Source organism: Elgaria multicarinata, chromosome 1 (assembly GCF_023053635.1).
Source record: "Elgaria multicarinata webbii isolate HBS135686 ecotype San Diego chromosome 1, rElgMul1.1.pri, whole genome shotgun sequence".
Lineage (NCBI taxonomy): Eukaryota > Metazoa > Chordata > Lepidosauria > Squamata > Anguidae > Elgaria > Elgaria multicarinata.
The window spans coordinates 26,768,154-26,790,298 of NC_086171.1; the positions used below are offsets into that span (position 1 = coordinate 26,768,154).

The following is a 22,145-nucleotide window of genomic DNA, read 5'->3' on the forward strand; positions in this document are numbered from 1 at the left end:
CCTATGTATTTGCATTAGCAGCAGGATGAAGCTAAAGAGCAGGGTGTGTGTGTGTGTGTGTGTGTGTGTGTGTGTGTGTGTGTGTGTGTGTAGGGCCTTTGAAGACAAGGCAAGGAATCCAGGCTTAGTCATGCTTCTTGAAATCAGTGGGTCTAAGAACATAAGAAGAGCCATGCTGGTTCAGACCAAGGGTCCATTTAGTCTAGCATTCTGTTCCTACATTGACCTGTTGGAAATCCACAATTAGTACATGAGTGCAACAGCACCCTCCCGTTCATGTTCCCCAGCAACCGGTGTACATAGGAATACTACCTCTGATACTGGAGGTGGATTCCATAGTTTATCTATGTGCTGTGTGAAGATCTCCTTCCTTTTATCTGTGCTGAATCTCCCATGCAACTGGTGTACATAGGCATCCTGCCTCTGGTACGGGAGGCAGCATAGAGCCATCAGGACTAGTAGCCATGGGTAGCCTTCTCCTCCAGGAATTTGTCTAACCCCCTTTTAAACCCATCCAAATTCATAGGGAAGATAGCCCCACTTTATTATGTTCATCCCAGTTCATTGGGCGTGGTTCCCATGTAAATCTTTATCATTTGTTGACTAAGACATCAAGTCATGAATTGCACATGGCATATTGTTTGCTTGCAACACAAATGCAATTCTTTCCAATAAAGGCAATTCATGCAAAGTGCCTCTAAGGAGAAAAACCTGCATCATTACCAGAGTTTCTTCTTCTGGAGACTTTCCGCATTGCTCCTATGCGCTTCTTTAGATGGTGACCATGTGATTTTGAATGGAAAACTTCCACTCTCTGCAGTGCTATTAAATTCAATGAAACAGTGGCATCTAGTGGTGGAATTATAACACTATAGCAGCTTTAGAGGCTAGGGGGGCATCCCATGATTATTTAAATACTGCATTATGTTAGGGTGGTTTTTTTTAACAAGTGAGATTACCTGGGAAAGTGCAGGAGAGGTTGCCAGCATCATGTCAAGGACCCACAAACTTCCATGAGTGGCTAATCACAAGCATGCAATAAATCGCTCACAGTTAGTGGAGAGTAATTCCACAAACTCACAGTTAGTGGAGAGTAATTCAGTCATGCAGCACTCTCACATACATGTGCATAACTTGAAGACTATGGAACCATCCATCAGAACTCCTCCTTCTCCTTCTTCGTAACCCGACATTTGCCCAATGCTGTGCCTCAAGGCGGCTTTACAAAATTTAAACATATGCAATTAAAACCTGTAAATAGAAATATGCAAAAGTTAAAAATATAATTAAAAGTGCTTCAACATTAAAACATTTAAAACATTTCAAATTCAAATAACAATTTCAAAAGTCCTATGCATAGACAGAGGTCCAGGCTATTCGCCAAAGGTCTGCTGGAACAAAAAGTGTTTTGCCGGCCTCCAGAAGCATACCAAGGAAGGGAGTTCCAGAGTCCTGGAGCAGCCACCGAGAAGGCCCTCTCCTGCATTCCCACTAGGCATTCTATGATTCTAGGCATGGCTGTGATGGTGGTGGAACCAAGAGAAGGGCCGAGAGCCCAGCTTTGCCTACCCAGGGAGAGGCTCTCCATGGTCTCTGGCAGAGGTCATCTCCTGCTCCTTGATCATTTCTCTGGAAATGCTCGGAAGTGAACTGGGGTTCCTCCCCATGCATGGCATGTGCTTTACCACCAGGCTATTTCTCTTCCAACATTTACACTTTTCAAAGACTGCATCATCAGATGATGCATGAATTGGCCGTTCAAAAATATAAAACAGCACAGACAGAACTCTGTAGCTCCTCACATAATCTCAAACACAGTCTGTTTCCACATTTGGTGCATCAATGGTGCTCCAGATGCACAGTGGCTCATTCAGGGCACAATTTTGGGTCCAGGAGCCTGCTCAGTAGAATGAGCACCCCACCACCACCACATAACCACATGCAGCAGGGCTGGCTTACCACAAGTGGAAGTAGGTGAAGTAATACACATTACTATCTCAAGGAGGGGTGGGGGCTGTAAGGCCATTGAATCCCAGAGTCTCAAATTACCTAACTTCAGCCGTGACATGCATGTATGAACCAGGGCCAAGTTTGGAGTAATCTAGTGATGACAGATATAATGAAGGAACTACATGTGAGAACGAGTCCGGAGCTGCTAAATCGGCCAGGCTTTTCTACAGTGAGGTGTGTGTTTACGGAGAATGCGCTGAAAGATCTCTGGGCTGCAGGACTTAATGAATAAAGCATATTGTTCACACAGGGTCTTACCAGAGGCAAATCTTTGAGAAGTGCAAAGAGTCGCTGTTTCATGGACCCCCTAACTGCTTTATCATATGGGCAGAGAAATCTGGCAGTTCTCATGTGGGAGGCAGCAGCCTCTATGAACTCATTGGAAAGGTTGCTCTCAGATCACCCAAGCAGATAGTCGAATTCCTGCTATGAGGCATGGCCAGTGCATCAAATGAGCTCCCTGCCTCAATTCCTCAACCATTCATTCCTTTGTGAGGCTCACATAAAGGGGAAGCAGTCTCCCCCCTATTCTATGTAGTGGGAAAGCGAGGGCGTCTCTGACTTCGAGCCATGCTCAGGAAATCTACCCATCATAGCATGGGTAGGTTTTTTTAAAAAATGTCATCTGGTATCAACTAAAATGGGACGCTGCTCGATACTAACATTCAGGTGTTAGTCTCCAGTGACGAGAAATGAAGTGATACGCATTCATGAATGAGGAAGTCCCAACATGTAATCTTACTGGGAAATTCTAATAATGCTCACAATATCCCTTCATGGATGAACCCAGGGCCAGAGGTGCTGGTAGAAGGATATTCTGGGAAGGTAATCTAAGCTTTGCTCAAATGTTACAGATTGAGGAAGCAAGTCAAACTTTTCATATGCTCTTAGCCACCCTTATATTGAGCCAGTTAGGGGCCTGAAGGATCTAAGGGCCCAGTAAAAAGGCTGGAGTAAGATCTGCAGATGGAAGCTCCTTCTGTCGCTAGTGGGATGTCTACTAAAACATGGTTCCATCCTTATCTTGGTGGTTCTTTTTTTGGAAATGTTACAATATGTTCTATTTGGGCTAATAGCTTTGGAGCCAGCATTAAGATGCTGTGGGTAGAAAATTGTTTTGGGCTGGTTTATTTTCCCCTCCACCCCAACTTTCATTATTAACTGGATAATATAAGATGGTTGTCAAATTTCTGTCGCAAACCCCAAGGCATCAAACCCAAATGAATGAATAACCTATTGCCTTCTAGTGGCTGACATAGGGTGACCATATGTAATAGAGGACAGGGATCCTGTATCTTTAATACTTGTATAGAGAAGGGAATTTCAGCAGGTGTTATTTGTATGCAAAAAGCACCTGGTGAAATTCCCTCTTTATCACAACAATTAAAGCTGCAAGAGCCCTTCTCTCTTTTGCATCTGGTCACTTGATATAACTGTTAAAGATAAAGGAGCCCTGTGGCCACACTACTACCCCTTTCAGTTAATAGTCAACAGCATTCACTTCCATTTTGTTGTTAAAAGCCAAAGATAAAATGACCATGAACACAGTATAACGTGCAAACTCTGGAAGGAACTAAAAGTTCTGTAGCAAGGAAGTGGAAGTCCCTTCCTTTCCACCATTAAAAGCAAATGTCATTAATGCGGAGGAAAAAAAGCCTTGGATGTATGTGTTGATCGTCTTGTTGCAATATTGGCATGTCTGCCAACATTTGAAAATCAGAAGAATATGGGTTTAGGTTTATAGGCCAGTGACGATTAGAAATCTCCTCCAAGCAACCAAGTAGGGAAGCATTTCAAAAATTTGGGTTTTTCTTGTTTTAGGACATAAATGTACTGGGGGAGGCAGGCTAGGAACATTTTTGTGGGCTAATGTTGACTTATATTTGTGAGGATTACTTTGGGTCATCCCGTCCCCAGAATCCCATGTTTCCTGAATGGAAAGTAAGCTCAATAAAGTTTGGATATTTTGGTTAATTCAGAAAGTATTCCAAAGCATATGTGTAAACACTAAAAGAGACTTTGTCTATGAGGTGTTTAAGAAATTAAATAATATAAAATTAAATTAAAATTAAAGACATTACAGAGTGCTATATTTTGAATGGGTAGATTGAATTTTTAGGTTCTCCAATAAGTGACCCCAAACTGACTTGTAGCTGACCTCTTGTTAAAATTATCTGTTGCATCTTAATTGAAATACAGTGGACCTGAGAAGTGCCCTTTGATCTAGCAGATCAGCTTTTACAAAGCTTATCTTAATTGCCACCGCCTTTGTTTAGGGTGTCTCAAGGAAGACCCCCTAAGGAGCTGTATTTGGATGAAAGAAGCACAGTTTAGAGGGTGGGGGGAGAAGACATTCGTGACCATTTGATAAGATTCAAAATGGGTGGGGAGATAGATCAGCCATCTATCTTACCAGCTAAATGCATAGAGTTGATAGGTATGTATTAGATTCAGGCAACATCTCCAGCTATCCCTAGGAATATGTAGTCTCCTATATGTTATTCTTTGTTTAGATCAGCCCAATAGCCGAAGCTCTCTGGGTGGCTCACAACAATTCAAACCATAAAATACAAGAATTTTAGAAAAGAGTAATCAGTGAGTTAGTATTTATTAAAAGACCACTAGAGCCCACTTCTCTCAAAAAAAGAGACATGGCGGCGAACAGAATCCAGTAAAAAAAAAAGCCGATACAAATCAATGCAGAATTAACCAAGGCAGGATCTACACTACTGCTTTATAACGGTTTATAACAGTATTGACAACTGTTGGAGCCCAGGACACACAACATATACGCTTTCCAAACCACTTTCAAACTGTTATATCCTGCTTGGTGTAGATGTGGCCCAAGACATGTTTAATGTAAACAATGAGATACTGTAGACTCCACAGCAGGAAAATCAAGAAAAACAGCAGCAAATCCACCAGCAACCCAATTGCATGATAACCCCCCCAATGGTGCTCCTAAGGCTGTGTTCTTCACAACTGAAATAATACACACGGACGGCCAAAGGAGCCCACAGAAGACTAGTCAACCCAGGCTCAGAAATTTTTTAGCAACACCACTGGGTCCAGTCAACCAGCTTCCACTTACAACCCTCCCGTGTTTTCCTACTGCTTCTTCCATCTTTTTTCATTCCCTAGAAAATCTGCTAAGGAAGGAAAGGCGGAATAGCTGCTCAGTGTCTTTGGATTGGCAGAGCTAGGCGCCATCTGTCTGGAATCAGCCCTGGTCAGCCTGTCTGCCTCTCTCTTTCCTTCTTTAATACCAATCACTGCCCCACCCACCCCACCGCCGCCCCATTTCCAGTTTGCCCAAATGTGATCTGAGTGTGTGCTACATGTTCCATTGGATTCCCAACCTCAGAGCAACATCAAGCATAGTAGCCTGGCACATTAGTGCACTGTGCTTTGTAAGGATGGCACCTGTGGCTAAGTGGCTTCCATTTTGAGATGGTATCTGGAAGTGAAATGTAGATAGAGACCTGGTTCGGATGACATATTAGGCAACTGACCATTGGTTATTTTTCCGGTACTCCCCACACGACATGTTGACCCTCCCTCTGTTATGCAGCTGAAAGTCCTGGCATCCTTCTGGGCTGCTGGTGTTCCTCCCAGCCCTATCCCATCATGCATTGAAAGTTCTGCCGGCTGTACAGGAGCGACTGGGGTGCTTTTGGCCGCTCCTACCGGAGAACTCTATGACCTTCTGGAATAGTGCACTCGATGGTGGAGATTACACAATGGAGCCGGCCACACAACATTTTAATCAACGGGTCTCTGGATAAACAATGGAGCAGCCCGTTGTTCCCCCCATTGTTTAAATCGACAAAATAACGTACTGTGAGTTGTGTGTCTGTTGTTTGTTCCTCCCCCCATGACACAATAACCAACACAATGGATGGTTGCCTCTTCCACACACCCCCATTGATTATCATGTCGTCTGAACCAGACCAGAGGCAGTAAGGGCTTCCCTTGAAACCACAGCTAAGAGCTGTGCTTTGTATGACTGGCAAATGCTATTTATGGCTCTGTACTCAAAACTGATAAGAATCACACTTTGGACACATTGCCTTTGCCCCGCTTATTGCTGCAATGTGGCCCGGAGAACTTTCCCAGATTGGAATGCATCTCCCATGCTGAAAAGGGCTCCCTATCCTGGTTTTAAGGTGTTGATATTAGTCTACAAAAATAGCAGCAAACTATAGAATATGTTTTATCCCACTGTTTTATGTCTAGTTTTGCAACTGATTTTTAAAGTTTTATTATCTTTTTATTTATTTATTGTCGTTTGCCACCTTGGACTATTTTCTAGGAAAGGTGGCGTACAAGTCTTTTAAATAAATAACATAACCTGGCCGACCAAGGGCAAGATGGATGGATGATATTCTGGAGGTGACAGACTTGACCTTGGGGGAGCTAGGGGTGGCAACGGTCGACAGAAAGCTCTGGCGTGGGCTGGTCCATGAAGTCACGAAGAGTCGGAAACGACTGAACGAATAAACAACAACAAAAAATGTGCCTTGGATAATAACCTTAGCCACTAGGCATTCCTTTAAGGATTACTAAACAGACACCTGTGAGGCTGTTCTGGAGTAAATGATCTAAGGATTGTGACATAAATACACCGGCTTCATGTGTGAGGCGCAGAGAATAAGCCTGTGTAATACGTGGAGGAGCATAATTCTGAAAAGCATTCCTTGTTTGGCTTCCCGGCCACCCAGAAGCCTTCATGCTCTACACCTGAAAGAATGTTTAGGAAGCTGTTAAAACTGTTGAGAAATTCAGTCACTGCATCACCAGGGTCAACCCAGGAACAAACCTTCTTTGCACAGCAATTCCTGGGCCTTCACATTGCTGCTGTAAGATATTGAGCACTCCCCTATTTCATGATGGAGTGTACATTTTCCTAAACAGGTAGCTAGCCATCTAGGGGCATTTTTCCCCTTTGGAAGGGACAACAGCAATTATGTTTTTGAACAGCATCTGTTGAGCATGTGATATATCAACAGCTCCCAGATGATCTGGCGTATTAGGATAGATGGGGAGTGGGGATCATTTAATCTACATATGTGACAAGTTAGTTACGGTACCCTTCAGGTACTTTGTGGTTTCAATATATGCTCTGAAATGCAAACCAGACCTCAAGGGCCTTCGGAGAAAACTGTAAAAAGATTTGAATGAAAAATTAACACACTTATTAATGCTGCAAAGTGAAACCATCTGTGCAGGTCCACCAGTAATTATTTAGGCTGCCATCCTATATCCACTTACCAGGGAGTAAGTCCCAGTGAATGCAAAGACACTTATGTCTGAGTAGACATGCATAGAGCTGGACTATTAGTCTCTCTCTCATTCCCCGCCCTGTGACTTCTTGGAATTATATAAACACAAGGTCATTTCCAGAAATGAAGTGCAATAGTATTAGTTATGAGGTTAGCCATGACCATAATTTGTAACATGAAACTAAAAACCTATGGTTTACAAAACAACATTAAGACTCTACAGTTTACAACCAAGCACCAAAAAGCTGGGAATTTGGGAGCTAAGGCTCACAAGCCTTAACGCCACATCCTCCCTAAGGAGGCAGAAAGTGCAAGTGACATTCTCATTCTCCCAAAGCAGATAAACCGTGAGGACAGGATGGAGAATGTGATATACAGAGGTGACTGTGGGGTTGTGGAAAACTGATGACGAACAACTTAAGGCCACGTACTTCTCTTTTTTTTTTTAGAGCAGCCCTTCCCAAACCTGGTGCCCTCCAAAGGTGTTGGACTACAACTCCCATAACTGTAAGTCAGTATGTCCCATGGTCAGGAATGCTGGGACTTCTTATGTCTACTCAGAAGTCCCATTGTCTTCAATGGAGTTTACTCCCAAGTAAGTGCACTGAGTGTCTTATGTCTACTCAGAAGTAAGTCCCATTGTCTTTAATGGGGCTCACTACCAAGTAAGTTTTTAGGGTCTCTCTGAGGCTTGTATTAATCACTGGGAATCAACAGATATATAGAGAAGTGACTTTTATTAGTGTGGTCACTCAGAAGCTTTTTTTTTTAAAAAAAAAAAAGTCTAAAACAGCAAACTGGAAAGATGTGCTCTGTAACCCCATGCTTACTTCTGAGGTCTGTTTACTCAGAAATTAGTCTCTCTCTGTTTAATGGGGTTTACTCAAAGCATGCATCGGATTTTAGTATGACTTGGATATAAATGTAGTTGAAATAAATGGTTTTCACTCTTGAGTAAGGAAACCAGCAGATCTGTAGTTTATGAACTTGAAGATGCACAGCTTCGCATGATCAAAGGAAAAGGATGATCAAATGACACCCCCCAATTACCCCTTTATAATGGTAGAATACTTTTTTAAACTGTCCAACCTTAACTAAAGGGACACTAGTGTATCCCTTTAAATAACAATTTATATAGCACTACGGCTAGGTTCTGTTTGATGGCTCATAATCTAAAAACACAATATATATAGCGAAGTGGAAAGTGAAGATATAGAGAGTATAAAAGTCGATCTCGGCTCTGTCTTCTAGAGACAGAGGAAAATCACTGACCCAGGTCAAACAAAGCAGAAGATGGGACAGTATCCGTAAATCCAGGTGCCTCCATCTCAGGGAACAATTGCAAGGAGCCTGGCCTTGATTCCAGTCGCAGACAATGGCATTAGCTCATCTTTCCTGGTTTTGACTGGCCTACTACTTCACTTGGCACAAAGTGACTCATAAAAGCTCATGTGTAATAAGAGCACACAATGGGAGGATGATTATAGCTCAGTCTCTCATGCCGTGTGCCAGAGGAAACCCTGCGCAAAGCGCCCACACAGAAGCCAAGTGGCGTTTCTGCCGGACAGGGGCCTCTGCTGCTATTTTCCAAAGTGTAAATTTATTAGGAAACAACTCTGATTTTAAACCCACTCGTAGGTTCAGCACAATTCAACATGGCCTTCCATCCCATTTCTCCACTCGCAACTTTGACGTGCTGTGAACGGTTGCTAAGTTTTCTTCTTCTCTTTAGTGAGTTTGCTCCTTGTGTTTTTACTAATTTTCTGTGTAGTGCTGAAGTATGTTGTCTTTGTATGCTGCCTGTTTTATGTTTTTATGGTTTTGTATGTTGATTTTTAATGTTTTAATCTTTTGTAAGCCGCCCAGACAGCTTTGGTTATGGGGCAGTATAGAGTTGTTGTTGTTATTATTATTTTACACCATTCTAAGAGGTCGGAAGCCCTCTCTTAAGGCTAAGAACACTTAAGCTAAAATACGCGGGGAATGTGGCCCCAAGGAGGTTCTCTGAAATAGAATTTGTCCCTTGGGCTTCCATACCCCTGTCCTACATCCAAATGTTTCATGGCGAGGGAGGAGAATTACATGTAATTTGAGGAGAAGCATCATGGCCTCATGGTGCTTTTCTCCCACTCATTTGGCACTGGGTAGATGGAAAGGTTGTCTCTTCAATGGAAAAATCATCATCTCCTTCCGACAGCATTTGGCTCCCAATCTGCTGAAGCAAATTTCTGAACTGACAGGGAAACCCTTCACTGCATTGTCCTGGGTACCAAACCAAAGCTATCCTCTGAGATCAATCGTGCCAATACATCCTCTCCTCTCCCCTTTGCTGTACTATAATGCTTGATCAGCTTTTCCCAGAGACATTGCCCTGGATGGCTTTTACTTTGGGGCTCAAGGACTCTGGATCTCCTCTGAGGGAGATGGAAGTATTTGTTCAAAAACTAACTTCATCAGCTGCCCTCTTACCCATGCTCTTAAGTTTTGTTGTTAGAACTGGTGGCTGCTGCTGGTGGTTCAGGCTTGGGGTGGGGGGGTGTTTGGTAGTGTGTGACTTGACCTGTGTTGCTTTTCTGGGAAGGATGGCCACTGGTCCCTGCCTGCTTTAGCTCCTGAATAGCCAGATGTCAATGTAGCAAATTTTTGAACATGCAGCTGTTACTGCTGGAGAGATCGATGCTTGAAGCTAACCAGGCCACATGGCTGTTCCTTTTTATTTAGAAGTTCTGGCTGGATACCCCTCCTGGTACAAGCCTGAACCTTTTGTTGAAGAGTTAACTGTTCTCTGAGATGTTGACTGGAGCAAAATCCATGTGGTTGGTGGCTGACAGAAAACCCAGAACCCTCTGCCAGAGGGTTTGCTCTCGCTCTGCATAGATAACACAAATCAAGATGGGAGAGCGAGGGCGGAGACTTCATTCACAGGAAATGAATCCATCAGAGGCAGGAAATAAAAAATGGATACAGGGAAATGTAAGACAGTGGATGGAGGAATGTGTTCTGTTTCCGGGAGGGGCTTTGAGAAGTTGACAATGAGGGCATAGAAGCGCCAGCCCTTCAGTACATAGAAAGCTTCTTATACAAGATCAGGTCATCTAGCCTGTGCTGTAGCGGAACCAGCGTTTGTAGGGATGCAGCACCAGCACTTTTTGACTAGCAGGGATGCTGACATCACCTGCCACCCCCTACTCCTCCAGAATATCCTCTTCCCTCTGAGCTTAGTTGCAATCCTCACAACAGTGGCAATATATTGTTCCTTGTTGTAAAGCAAAGTATTTGGGGCTGGTTTGGGCAGGATCTACACTACTGCTTTAAAATGGTTTTGACAACTGTTGGGGCCCATGACACACACCATATACAGTTTTCAAACTACCTTCAAAGTGTTATATCCTGCTTGGTGTAGATCTGACCTTGGTCTTGGCAATTAAGACCTAATCCTTTGGAGAGGAAAACTTCTAGAATGGGTTGTTGATTTGGATCAGCATAGCTGCCTGATTTTTTTTTACTTTCCTTTGGGATGTGGCTACAGGGACTGCCGTGACAACCAGCCACACTTCAAAATGTAATGCTACATCACTGCATCTAGCCCAGTACTCTGACTGGCAGCTGTGGCTGTCTCAAGTCCAGGCCTTCCCCTGTCCTCCACTCCTTTTAACTGGAGATGCCGGGGTTTGAATTGGAGACCTTCCACGTGCGGTGCCAGAGCCATAATCCCTCTCCATCCCTGTTGGTTCTTTCCTGTTGCTTCCCTGGCATTTGGTCTCTTGTCGCTGAACACTGAAATTCCATCTAGCTATCATGGCTAATAGACACTGACAATTGGGACCTGCGAAACGAAAAATTGGAAGTGGAGCACTTCCGTCTCATATTCCAGCCAGCTGTGCCTTTTCCCGGATACTCCGTTTCATTCTCTCCTCCTGCCTGGTTTTCTGTCCGTCTCACCCAATACTTAGTCAACATTATGTATTCACTGAAAATGCTCATTGAACTGTTTTCGGGTATTCTCTCTCCCCCTCCCTGATACCTTTGGGGTGGGTGGGTGTTCCTAAAGGCTTTTTGTATTCCTGCACAGTTTGGGGTTCCACAAAACCTGTTGATACTTCCCTCTTGTACGTGGATGCTGCCATTTCGGCTAAAAATCCACACTTGAACAATGGGCTTCTCCACATTTAGCAAAAATCCTGCAGCCTTTCCAGAATTTTGTCTTCCAGAGTCTTCACGGGCATAACAATCGACACAATACACGCGCTCCCCACTCCTTGTTTTTGCCAGTTCCTTCCCTTATATTTCATTTATACCATCAGCACATGGTGCCACTTTATTGAGCAATTATGATTTATGACGGCATTTTCAGAGTCTTATAAAATGGTGGATTCCTGCTTGAAAATGGCAGGAGAGGCACTGGAGGTTGGTGACGTCATGAAAAGGATCTGGAAACAGACCAAGGGCATGGCTAGATGGGGCGATATCCCGGGGATCGCCCCGGGATTGTCCCTGTGTGTTCACATGATGCACAGGGGATCCTGGGAGCAGGGAGGGATGATCCCTCCCTTGGCCCAGGATATCGCCCTACCCTTTTAGCCCGCTTTTTCTGCAGTCTTGGGATGATTCTGAGACTCTGGAACATGTGTCCTGGATCCTTGTGAGTAAGTGTGAGGAACAGGGCCCCAGGCCCATCAGGGGTGGAGTGGGGGCTGTGTACTACCTCCATGTCCACCAGTTGCTGGGGAACATGGGTGGGTGGGTGCTGTTGCACCCATGTCCTGCTGGTTGGCCACTGTGGGAACAGAGTGCTGGAATAGATGGACCCTTCTCTCCTTATCCACATTCTCCACACCATGCATAACTTTGTACACCTTTATCATGTCTCCCCTTAACCTCCCTTTTTTTACAAACTAAACAGTCTCAGCTGTGGTAACCTTTCTTCATATGGGAGATGCTCCAGCCCTTTGATCATTTTAGTTGCCCTTTTCCCAGCTCTATAATATCTTTTTTTTAGGTGTGGTGGCCAGAACTGTACACAGTACTCTAAGAGGTTTTGTTTCCTCTTGAAAGAAGCGGAAAACCCAAGGAAGCCTACAAGGTGCTCAGGGAGGAGCGTGTGCGCGTGTGTGAAGAGGAGGCTTTGAAAACTTGCAGCGAGAGCCAGCGAGCTTCCAGCTCACTTCAAAGTCATGCTGGCGCTGGAGAGGCGAGGGAGAAAAGGCATCTCTCTCTCTCCACACACACACACACACACACACACACACACCTCCTCCACCCCAGGCATGCACAGCAGAGATCCCTTCACGCCCGGCTCCCAAGCTCAGAATGCAGAGGCGACCATGGGGGACGATCCAGCGGGTGAGTTCGCCTGGCGCGTGTACTGATGCTTCTTAGGGCGCGATCCTTTGCATGTTTAGACCAGGGGTGGGGGAGTCCCCCAAGCTTTGCTGGCTGGGGAATGCTGGGAGTTGTAGGACTCCCCCCCCCCCAGTCGAAACATGCACAGGATCGCGCCTTTCATAGCTGGTTCTGTAAAAATGCCCCCGCCCCCCGCTGGATTGGTTGTCAGTTCTTTCTGTTGGAATGATCCCTGTAAATCTACCTCGGTTGGAATTGTGGCAGGGCGAGGGATACTGCCTGATTCCTACCCGGCCTGGCTGCCCAACGATCCTTGCAAAGTTTCCACTTTTCCGGAGCAGAACCCGGAGTCTGGCTTTTTTTCTCTCGCTCCCTCCGCCTTGGAGATCCCAGGGAGGGTGCGGTTCTTGGACGCACGTGCTCTCTTGCGACCCGGGCGGAGGGCATTCCGGAAGGTCTGGGGTTGATGCTGCCGGGGAGGAGGGGGGGGGCGCTTTGAGTCCCGCTCTACCTCCCCTCGATCTCGTGTTATTTATACATTTGGGAGCCAGGTCGTCCGGTTCTGCAGTCTGGCTGGCGCTTGAACTGTCTCTTACTCAGGATGTTTGGGGTGGTGTTGGTGTTGGAGAGTCGATTGTTGCCACTATTCAGTCGGGGACTACCGCAGGCAATTCCTTTCTTCCCTCCTTTTTGGGGTGGGAATGGGTGGCTGTGAAATCAATTAGATGGGCTTGCGCACAAGGAGGTCTTAAGTTCAGGATTTGGGTTCTGCTACGCAGCAAAAGGAATAAGGAACCGCGTGGTTTTGAGCATGTGCAGAGCGCCCGTTCCTCAACCGCAGACAGTCCCCGCCCCCCGTATCTGGAATTAGAGGGGCCAAAGGATCGTCTCTGTCAAAAAGTTTTGAAGCCCTTGGATTCCTCGTCTTAAAAGAAAAAGAAAGAAATAATTTTCCCCACCCAACCTCACTCCATGAGTGCAAGGAGGATCCTATGAGTATTTGGAGGGGTTTAGATCTTAGATTCGATTTCTGTGTATATCCCACCCCACCCACTCCTCTACCATGAGATCAGGGTTGGTTATATGGTCCTCTCACCCCCCCCCCCCATTTTATCTTCCCAACAACCCTGTGAAATAGAGTGCCTGGAGTGAGGGCATCCTTCATAGAGGAAGAGAACGAGATTTCTCTTTTAAAAGAGGATATTGGCCTGTACTAAGCGAGGATAATGGCTTTTAAAAGAAGCTTGAGGACTATTTTTAATTTCAGGCCCACACCCTTCCCCCCTGGAGCTCAGGCCGTTTCTGTCCCCGCCCCCACTTTTGGTTGATGTGCTTTTTCATGAATGTTATTTGTTGTTTTTCAGTAATTAGAGGACTGCTTGGTATTTTTTTGTATTTCTTTTAATATGAAAACTAACTGCTTTGGGGGTGCTATGCCCTGAAAGATGGGTTAGACATCATCATCATCATCATCATCATAGGCTGAGTGGAGATTTGAACCTGGGTCTCCCTATTCCTAGTCCAACACTCTACAAGGCAGAGATCAATCAGTTCGTGCATCCAAGTTACGAAGGGTGGGGGGGAGCTATCGATGCATTAAAATAAGATACTAAAACATGGAAGAAATGGAGGGGGAACTGAAGGTACTTCTCGTCTGCCATTTGATCCAGGGCTGACCTGGGTTCTCCAGCTTGATGAACTGGTATTAGCCATTTGCTCATTAGCTATGAGCCTGGTGGTAGATCCCATCTTGGGATGGTAAGATGAGCCATCCAGTAATAGCTTTCTTCTACGGTTCAGCTAGCTTTCTTCTACGGTTCAGCCAATCCCCGTACTGGTAAGTGGGCAGAAAGTAGCTCTCCAGCTGATTTGGACTTCACCATCCAGAATTCTTGACCATTGACCATGCTGGCAGAGGCTTCTGGGAGCTGAAGTTCGAAACATCTTGAGATCTACTGTCTGCCCACTCTTGGGCTAAAAGAAGAGACACACTTCATCCTAAAAGCATGACATGGGAATGCAGGCAGGGCCTGTTAATTTCAGTGGCACTTATTCTCTGTGAGGGGTTTAGGGTTGGAATGCCAGTGTAGCCTAACAGGTATTTTGGGAGATACATAAAGGTAGGGGGATCGTATGGAAAGGAGGACAGGGCTCCTGTATCTTTTACAGTTGAATAGAAAAGGGGATTTCAGCAGGTGTCATTTGTCTGCATGGAGCCCCTGGTGAAATTCCCTCTTCATCACAACAGCTAAAGCTGCAGGAGCCCTGCCTTCATTTATATCTGGTCACTTTATATGAAAAAAGGCTTAATTCTAACTAAGCAGGTATGGGAGCAGGCTGTTGGTCTTATTATCCCAAGTGCCTTTTGGATTGTCTGTATATTTCTAGAAAAGTCATGCTGATATTTTTGCTAATTTCGGTCCCACCCCCTTTTGCCTTTGGCCCCTCCCACTACAAGGATGTAGCCTCCAGGAGCTTCTCTGAAATTGAATTCGGCACTGGGGCTGAAAGACGTTCTTCACCCTTGCGTTAGACACTAATATCAACAGAACCCAGGAATCCTGTGGGAGCGTGCAGGCTGTTTTGTTGCTCTGTATTTCAAGGCAACCTGGACCCTCCTGAGTAACTCAGGGGGAAGTGAACCCCTGAGTTACTTCTGCAAACCTGCTTCCAACAATCTGGGTTGGCTGCGTGATGGAATTCCTTTTCTTATTTTTGCCCCTTTTTTTAGAAGTGAAAATATTTTGTTTCTGAATCTTTAGACTTGAATGGTGAGATATTTGTTGTATTGAGCAGTGATTACAATAAATAAATAAATAGAAGACTTAAACTTGATAGCTTCTCTACATAGGCACTGCCTTACTGTGGTATTCCGAATCTGCTTTTTTTCTGGGATGTGATCAGCATCATTACACAGGCAGCCACTTGGTTTGAAATTGAATACTTCCTCTCTCTGCTTCCTCTGTTTGCTCAATTGACTTTATTAAGACAGCACCATCTAGTGGCATAATTATAGTGCAATGCCGATATTACACACTGCGAGATGGTGCAATTTCCTGGATAATCCCACATTATATCTGTTGTTGTTTTTTAAACCCACAATTTCCAGGGGATAGCACGGGAGGGGCCATGAACGCTGATTATGTTGTGAAATGAATCTGCAAACTTCCATGAGTGGCCAATCACGAGTGTGCTATAAATCGCTCGTTTAGAGAAGCTTTGAGTTTGTGAGTGCTTCGTTCTAGAACCCGGTTTGAATGTAAGGTGCTTAAAACAAAACACGGCGAGCCATTGTGAAGCAGAGTGCCTCTGACCGTATGCAGAGTGTCCTCCCCTGGAGCCTTAAAAATGAGCACTCATAGCCAGCCCAGCTGAAGTGAGCTGGGTAGCGGGGGGTTTCAATATAGATTGAATGGTGATACCTACACAGTTAAAATGGCATACTCTGTTTTCATTTCACAGTTTATTTATTTTATTTTATTTATTTATTTATTACATTTTTATACTGCCCAATAGCCGAAGCTCTCTCTTTAGACAGTACCCCAAGACCCATTAAGTCCAGAGTCTAAAATTGCCTAGCTGCATCATTGAGCTGTAGCACTGTTCATATATTGGGACCCTGTATTCTTGACCTCTTTCCTGGATCATTCTGGGTTGCTTCCATGCCCTCTCCAAGTGCTAGCAATTAAGTGTTAGTCATCTTACGCTTAAATTTAAGGGGTGCTGAGTGTACAAAAAGTGTCTGTGTCAGATCCCTGCTGCCGATATGTACCCAGGGTGTCTGTTGTGCCCAGCTAAAGCTTTGTGCTGGGCTCCCTGTTGTAAATCTATGGAATTAAGTGCTTGTTGAAGTCTGCAACAAGACCCAGGTCTCTCGTTCTCTGGATCTCTCTCCACACACTTGTCTGCTATTTTCGGCAGTTTTATGACAGGGAGTGTGAATGTGTGGGCTCCTCAGCAATGTTAATGAGGCTAGCTTTAGTTAAAATTAATAATAATATTAAAATTAAATTACAGATTCAAGCAAGTATAGGTGAGTTTAAAAACTTCCAGACTCCAGTGGGAAGAGTTTAATGAAAGGTATGCTCTCTTTGATTGGTGCATTCAGTCAATTTGCTTGGGTGGAGGGTCGCCTGCTGAAACAGATCTTGCTCTTCACCACACTTTAACAACCTGTTTTAAGACTGCCTTCGTTCCAGGGACAGCCCGAGACAATTTGGTGTAGAAAATCAAAAAGGCACACCCTTTCCACTAATGAGCATGGCACAGTCCACCACAAGCCTCAGAAATGGGAACTACTCTGTTCTCTTGAGAGAGGGAGATATACTGTTCTTTTTTGGATCTTGGGAACTTAGTAAATCTAAGATCTGATTTGCAAATGAGTTCAGCCACGGACTGCACCATTTCAAATCCTGGTTGGTGTTTTATATCTCAATGAAAGCTCTCTCTATGGAGAAACCTAGAATATCAGGAAGAAGATTGGGCTAGGATCCTTCTTTATTAAATAATAGCTTTTCACACATGGTTTTTTTTTTAGCAAGGAGGGCATTCCATCATGCAATTCCTCTCCCTACCTACATTCTCAAGTAGTACGGTCCCAACAGAACTGTGCCACATTCTCTTCCTAAAAATATAACTCAGTCCCAAGATCTAAGTACATGGGTGGAGTGCCATTACAATAGCAGGGTCTTCTCAGGATTAAATAAGATTGACAGTCACATCCTGTGAGTGCAGTTTAAAGAGTTTTAAGTATGGTGCTGGTGTGGTAACCACAACATGAATAGAATGACAATTCAAAGATATAGATAATCAATCTTAAAATGTGGCAATAGAACACTAGCTGTCTTATATTTTATTGCTGTTGTTGCCATATGCATGTCCAACATTTTAGATATGATGCTGGTTTTTGTATAGAGAAAAGACTCTGGAAGATCACCTGTGTTCATTTGGCTCATATGAATAACTGAAAGACTGGGTTTGGATGACACGATAACCAACGGTAGGTTAAATAGTCAACATTTGGTTATTGTGTCATCTGTCCGGACTTTTTCACACCACCATTGGTTAGTTGGCTCAAATAGCCAATGCAAATAACCAACACTGTGCAGAGTTGATTATTTGAACTACCGTTGGTTATCATGTCATGTGTCAAGCACTGTTGACTATTTCATCACACACAGTTGATTATTTTCAGCAATTACAAAGTCCCCTGGCAAAAGTGACCAAAGCAGTAGTGGCCACTCTAGTCCATCCAGCAGAATTCGCAATGACTGATGGGATACCAGGGGGAGAACTGAGGGGGGATGTGTCAATCAAACACACCATTGACTAATAGTCAACTTGATGCTGTCCCTAATCCACATCATGGTTGATTATAATCATGTCGTGTGGGAGAGTACCCTGTCAATAATCAACTGTGGAGTTGACTATTAACCTGCCATTGGCTATTGTGTTGTCCAAACACAGCCAAACTCTACATGATGGTAAAGAAATGGCAGTGGTGATATATTCTACTTCATTGGGCAGGTATATGTTTTTGAATTCATGATGGAACTTGTAAGTGCAGCAGTACAGCAGTAAGTTAAGCTTGCAACTGTACATCACCAGTGGTGACAAACAGTGCTTTCCCGTTATAAACACTTGAGTTGTTGCAGCATATGCTGTGTTTATGTGATGTCATACCTTGCCAGTGGTCATAAATAGGCACTCTTTGGTCTTTGCGCATAGTATGCTCTCTCTCTCTCTTTCTCTGCTACTGAAATACTTTAGCTGGAGATGATGGGTTTGAATTTAGGACCTGCAAAGCAGGCTACCTATCTCTCAGCAAAGCTCTTACATTCTCCGATGAGCTATATTCCATGCTTACTTTATTCATGGGGTGGTCTGTGATTAGCTGATTCAGAGTGGATATGAATTGCATGCCATCCAGTGCACAAAGCTTTATTAACCCCTTTGCCCCTCTGCCCTAGATTTCAGATTCTCTTCCTGTGACATGCTACCAGTGACAGTAGTGTATGTGTGTGTGTGGTGCACCAAGAGGAAATAACTAGGTCTTCCAGGAAGAACTGTGCAAATAATATCTGGAACCCTTATTGTTTAAGGCTTAGACTCACCGTTCTCTGGCTCCTTGCTTTAAAATAGCTAATGGGACTAAAATGATATGAAGACTGCCACTATCCCTTCTCCCGTTTTTGACAGATTACAATAGTATATTGTTCTGTAGATTCATAATTAGACTTTTCTCTCATGATCTAAGGAACACAAGTATGAGTGGGGAGGGAATAAACAAAGGACTTCTTGTTCTATGGAGGGGAAAGCAAATAATTTCTGCAAAACGTTTCTTAATTAAGGCAAGATAATTGTACAAATAATTTGGGGGGGCTGTCAAAGCAACCATCTGCATAGCAGCAAGCTTCCTTTTGGACAGAGTATATTTAAGGAGTATGTTTATGTTCAGGGTGATGGTTTCTGAAGCTCTTTGGAGATTTGACCTGCTTATTGTGAAAGTTTCCCATGTTAACAGATCTGGCTGGAGTCCACCTTAATTAATCTTGAGCAGAACTCGGTGTGTGTATGTGTGTGTTTGGTGTTTAGTCATTATGCTTAAACTTTTCTTTTCTGAACTCTGTTAACTCACCGAGAACTGTGCCTCCAAAATCCTTAGGGTGTCTTAGTAAAGCCATGGATTTGGATGTTTAACAGATGTTGTTTTCAACTCCGTTAGTGGAAAAGGTTATCTTGATTGCTATTGTGCATTGTTTCAAAGATCCATGGCTGAGTGGAATGCTGGGAGAAGCTTGCTTGCTTGTTCCAGCTACAAAGAAAAGTGTAGGTCATTTTTCAGTGTTGGGATTGATTAAAATGGTCCCAAGAGCACGGTAGTAAAAAATGCATAATAATAGACTGAATAGTACGCTACGTTGATATGTATGCTGTTGACATGTTTTAGAGCCAACGGTTTACTGTTGCAACACAACATCCAAGCATACCCAGTATATGCTGATAGGCTGGTCGCACGAAGTCATGACACCTTGATTTATATTGTAATGGCTTTTCAAAATCAATGGCTAACTGGAAATTAAAACTAGAAAGGGAAAAAAGGGCTCCCCACACTGGACGTCTTAGAGAAATCATTCATAAATTGTGTAGGACTTTCACTATGAGTAATGCTTTTAAACTTTTCTGTATAGTTCTCATAGGACAGGGTGGGGAACCTCAGGCCTGGAGCCTATATCCAGTCCTCCTGAGGTTCCAGTCTGGACCTCCAGAGTTGCCCATATGGCCACACTCCTTTCCCCTGATCAGCCATCGTTTAGTGGATTCCTGGCTTTTTTCAGTTTTTCTCCATTCTGAAAGGTTGACATTGTTGCAAAGTCTGGTATGACTTACAGTAGAGTTGTCTTATGTAGAAAAAGCATGACAATTTCATTAAAACTTAGTGGACATTTCCATTAAAAATCAGCCTTCCCCAACCCTGGTGCCCTCCAGATGTTTTAGATTTCATCTCCCCATCAGCCCCCAGCTAGCATGGATAAGGGTCAGGAATTATACAAGTTGTAGTGCAAAACATCACAAGGACACCAGGTTGGGGTAAGCCGCTTTGGATGTATGAAAAATAAGCCATGCAGGTGTAAGAGAAGTGACATCTACTGAAATGATCTCTGCTAGGCAAGTAATGAAGGTTTATGACCATGAGCCCATGTCTTTCTTTGCATCTGTTCCTTCTCTTTAGCCCCGCCCCCATTGCCTTTTAAAAAGAGAAACTGCAAGTGACTCTTGACCTGTCAGCAAATGTTTTGCACTGTGGTGGCCTACCAGTAAACACATTAGATCCTTTCTACCCTTACAAAGAGATCCTAGTACTTGAAGCACACTGGACTTGTTTTTGGCACATTCATTGCGTTCAGAGCAAGCAGCCTTTGTGTGGGGTTTCCCCAATGCAAATAGTTTCATTCTCAATTACTAGGACTGCCAAGGATGTGAAATAGGTGTAGCTCATAAGAACATGAGAAGAACCCTGCTGGATCACACCAAGTGTCTAGCATTCTGTTCACATGGGGGCCAACCAGCTGTTGACGGGAAATCCACAAGCAGGGCATACAGTGGCGGCCAAAATTGTGGACACTTCTTGAAATGTTCGTTTTGCAACTTTGCATACTTATGGAAAATGTTCTGTTTCACAAAATTCAAATGTTTATATATATCAATTGAAAGACCTTATTCACGTAATACAACGAGCCTGCTTCTTTTCCTGGGTGTCCAAACAACTCTTTTCTTTGGTGCCATTGCTCAATTTATGATGTATGTACATACACTTTTAATTTGAGAAATACTTCAAATATTCACACAATCTCCAATTGTGCTTCAGTTACAGAACAAACAGCAAAACTGACTTTCCTCAACTTGAAACACGATGTATCGCAGCTACTATTTACTGTGTAATCTGTAATAATAATAATAATAATAATAATAATAATAATACTGCCGTGTGATTGACCCCCAGAACAAGGACTGTGATCGGCCACTAGGGTTTGCAATTCCAATCTGCTTCTTCACTCAATCACACCTGTTTGTTTTTAGACTAAAGAAAGCATAACTTTTTTGTGCTGCAGATACTTGCATTCTGTTTTTTGTATTGAATTCAGCACTAAATTCTCTTTCATTTGATATATAAACATTTGAATTTTGTGAAACAGAAGATTTTCTATAAGCATGCAAAGTTGCAAAACATGAAAATTTCAAAAAGTGTCCACAATTTTGGCCACCACTATAAGTGCAACAGTACCCTTCTGCCCATGTTCCCCAGCAACTGGTGTACAAAGGCATGCTGCCTCTGATTTTAGCGGTAACATGGAGCCATCAGGACAAGTAGCCATTGATAGTGCTCTCCTCTAGGAATATGTCTAACCTACTTTTAAAGCCGTCCAAAGTGGTAGCCATCATGATGTCTTGGGGTAAACACTGAACTCACATCCCAACAATGTCTTTTAGGGCACCTCTTTAGATACTATTCACTCTTGTGGGGGTAAAGTCCTTGCAGGGGGTGGGGAGAAAGCTGAGGTGGTAAGAGCAAAAGCTGCCCTCCAGTCCTGTCCTAGGGGTGGAGGTGAGGATTGTGCCTCCTGATGGGGGTTCTACAGGTTGTTGTGGTGTGTGTATGTGTACACAATATGCCAAGATTCATGACTACATCCCATCAGGGGTTCTTGCAATAGACAAGCCTTCCGCAACTTCTTTCCCACCACAATGATGGGCATTTTGATAGAAGTGCAGAATAAAGAGCATGATGTGAGTGTGTGGTTCTTCAAAACAACTGTGTGTGATCTCTGCAGCACATGTATAACATCAGGATAGGATGTATGACTCTCACTTTAAACTAATAAATCCTTAGAAATCCCATCCCTAATCATATTGGGAGGTTAGTAGAGCATGGATCACTGTAGCTACGCAATCCCCATCCAGGAAGTGTACCAGTTGGCAAAACAGCGGAAGCTGGTCAAAAGATCCTCT

At 43.8% G+C, this 22,145-nt stretch overlaps 1 protein-coding gene across 1 annotated transcript in view; it reads left to right on the plus strand.

The window, feature by feature from the left end:
• Nucleotides 1-12,452: 12,452 nt before the first annotated feature.
• JCAD (junctional cadherin 5 associated) overlaps nucleotides 12,453-22,145 on the plus strand; it is a 49,968-nt gene continuing 40,275 nt past the window's right edge. Inside the window, exon 1 of the mRNA XM_063125238.1 lies at nucleotides 12,453-12,635. The gene's annotated coding sequence lies outside the window, so the exon portion shown is untranslated. The remainder of the gene's footprint in view (nucleotides 12,636-22,145) is intronic.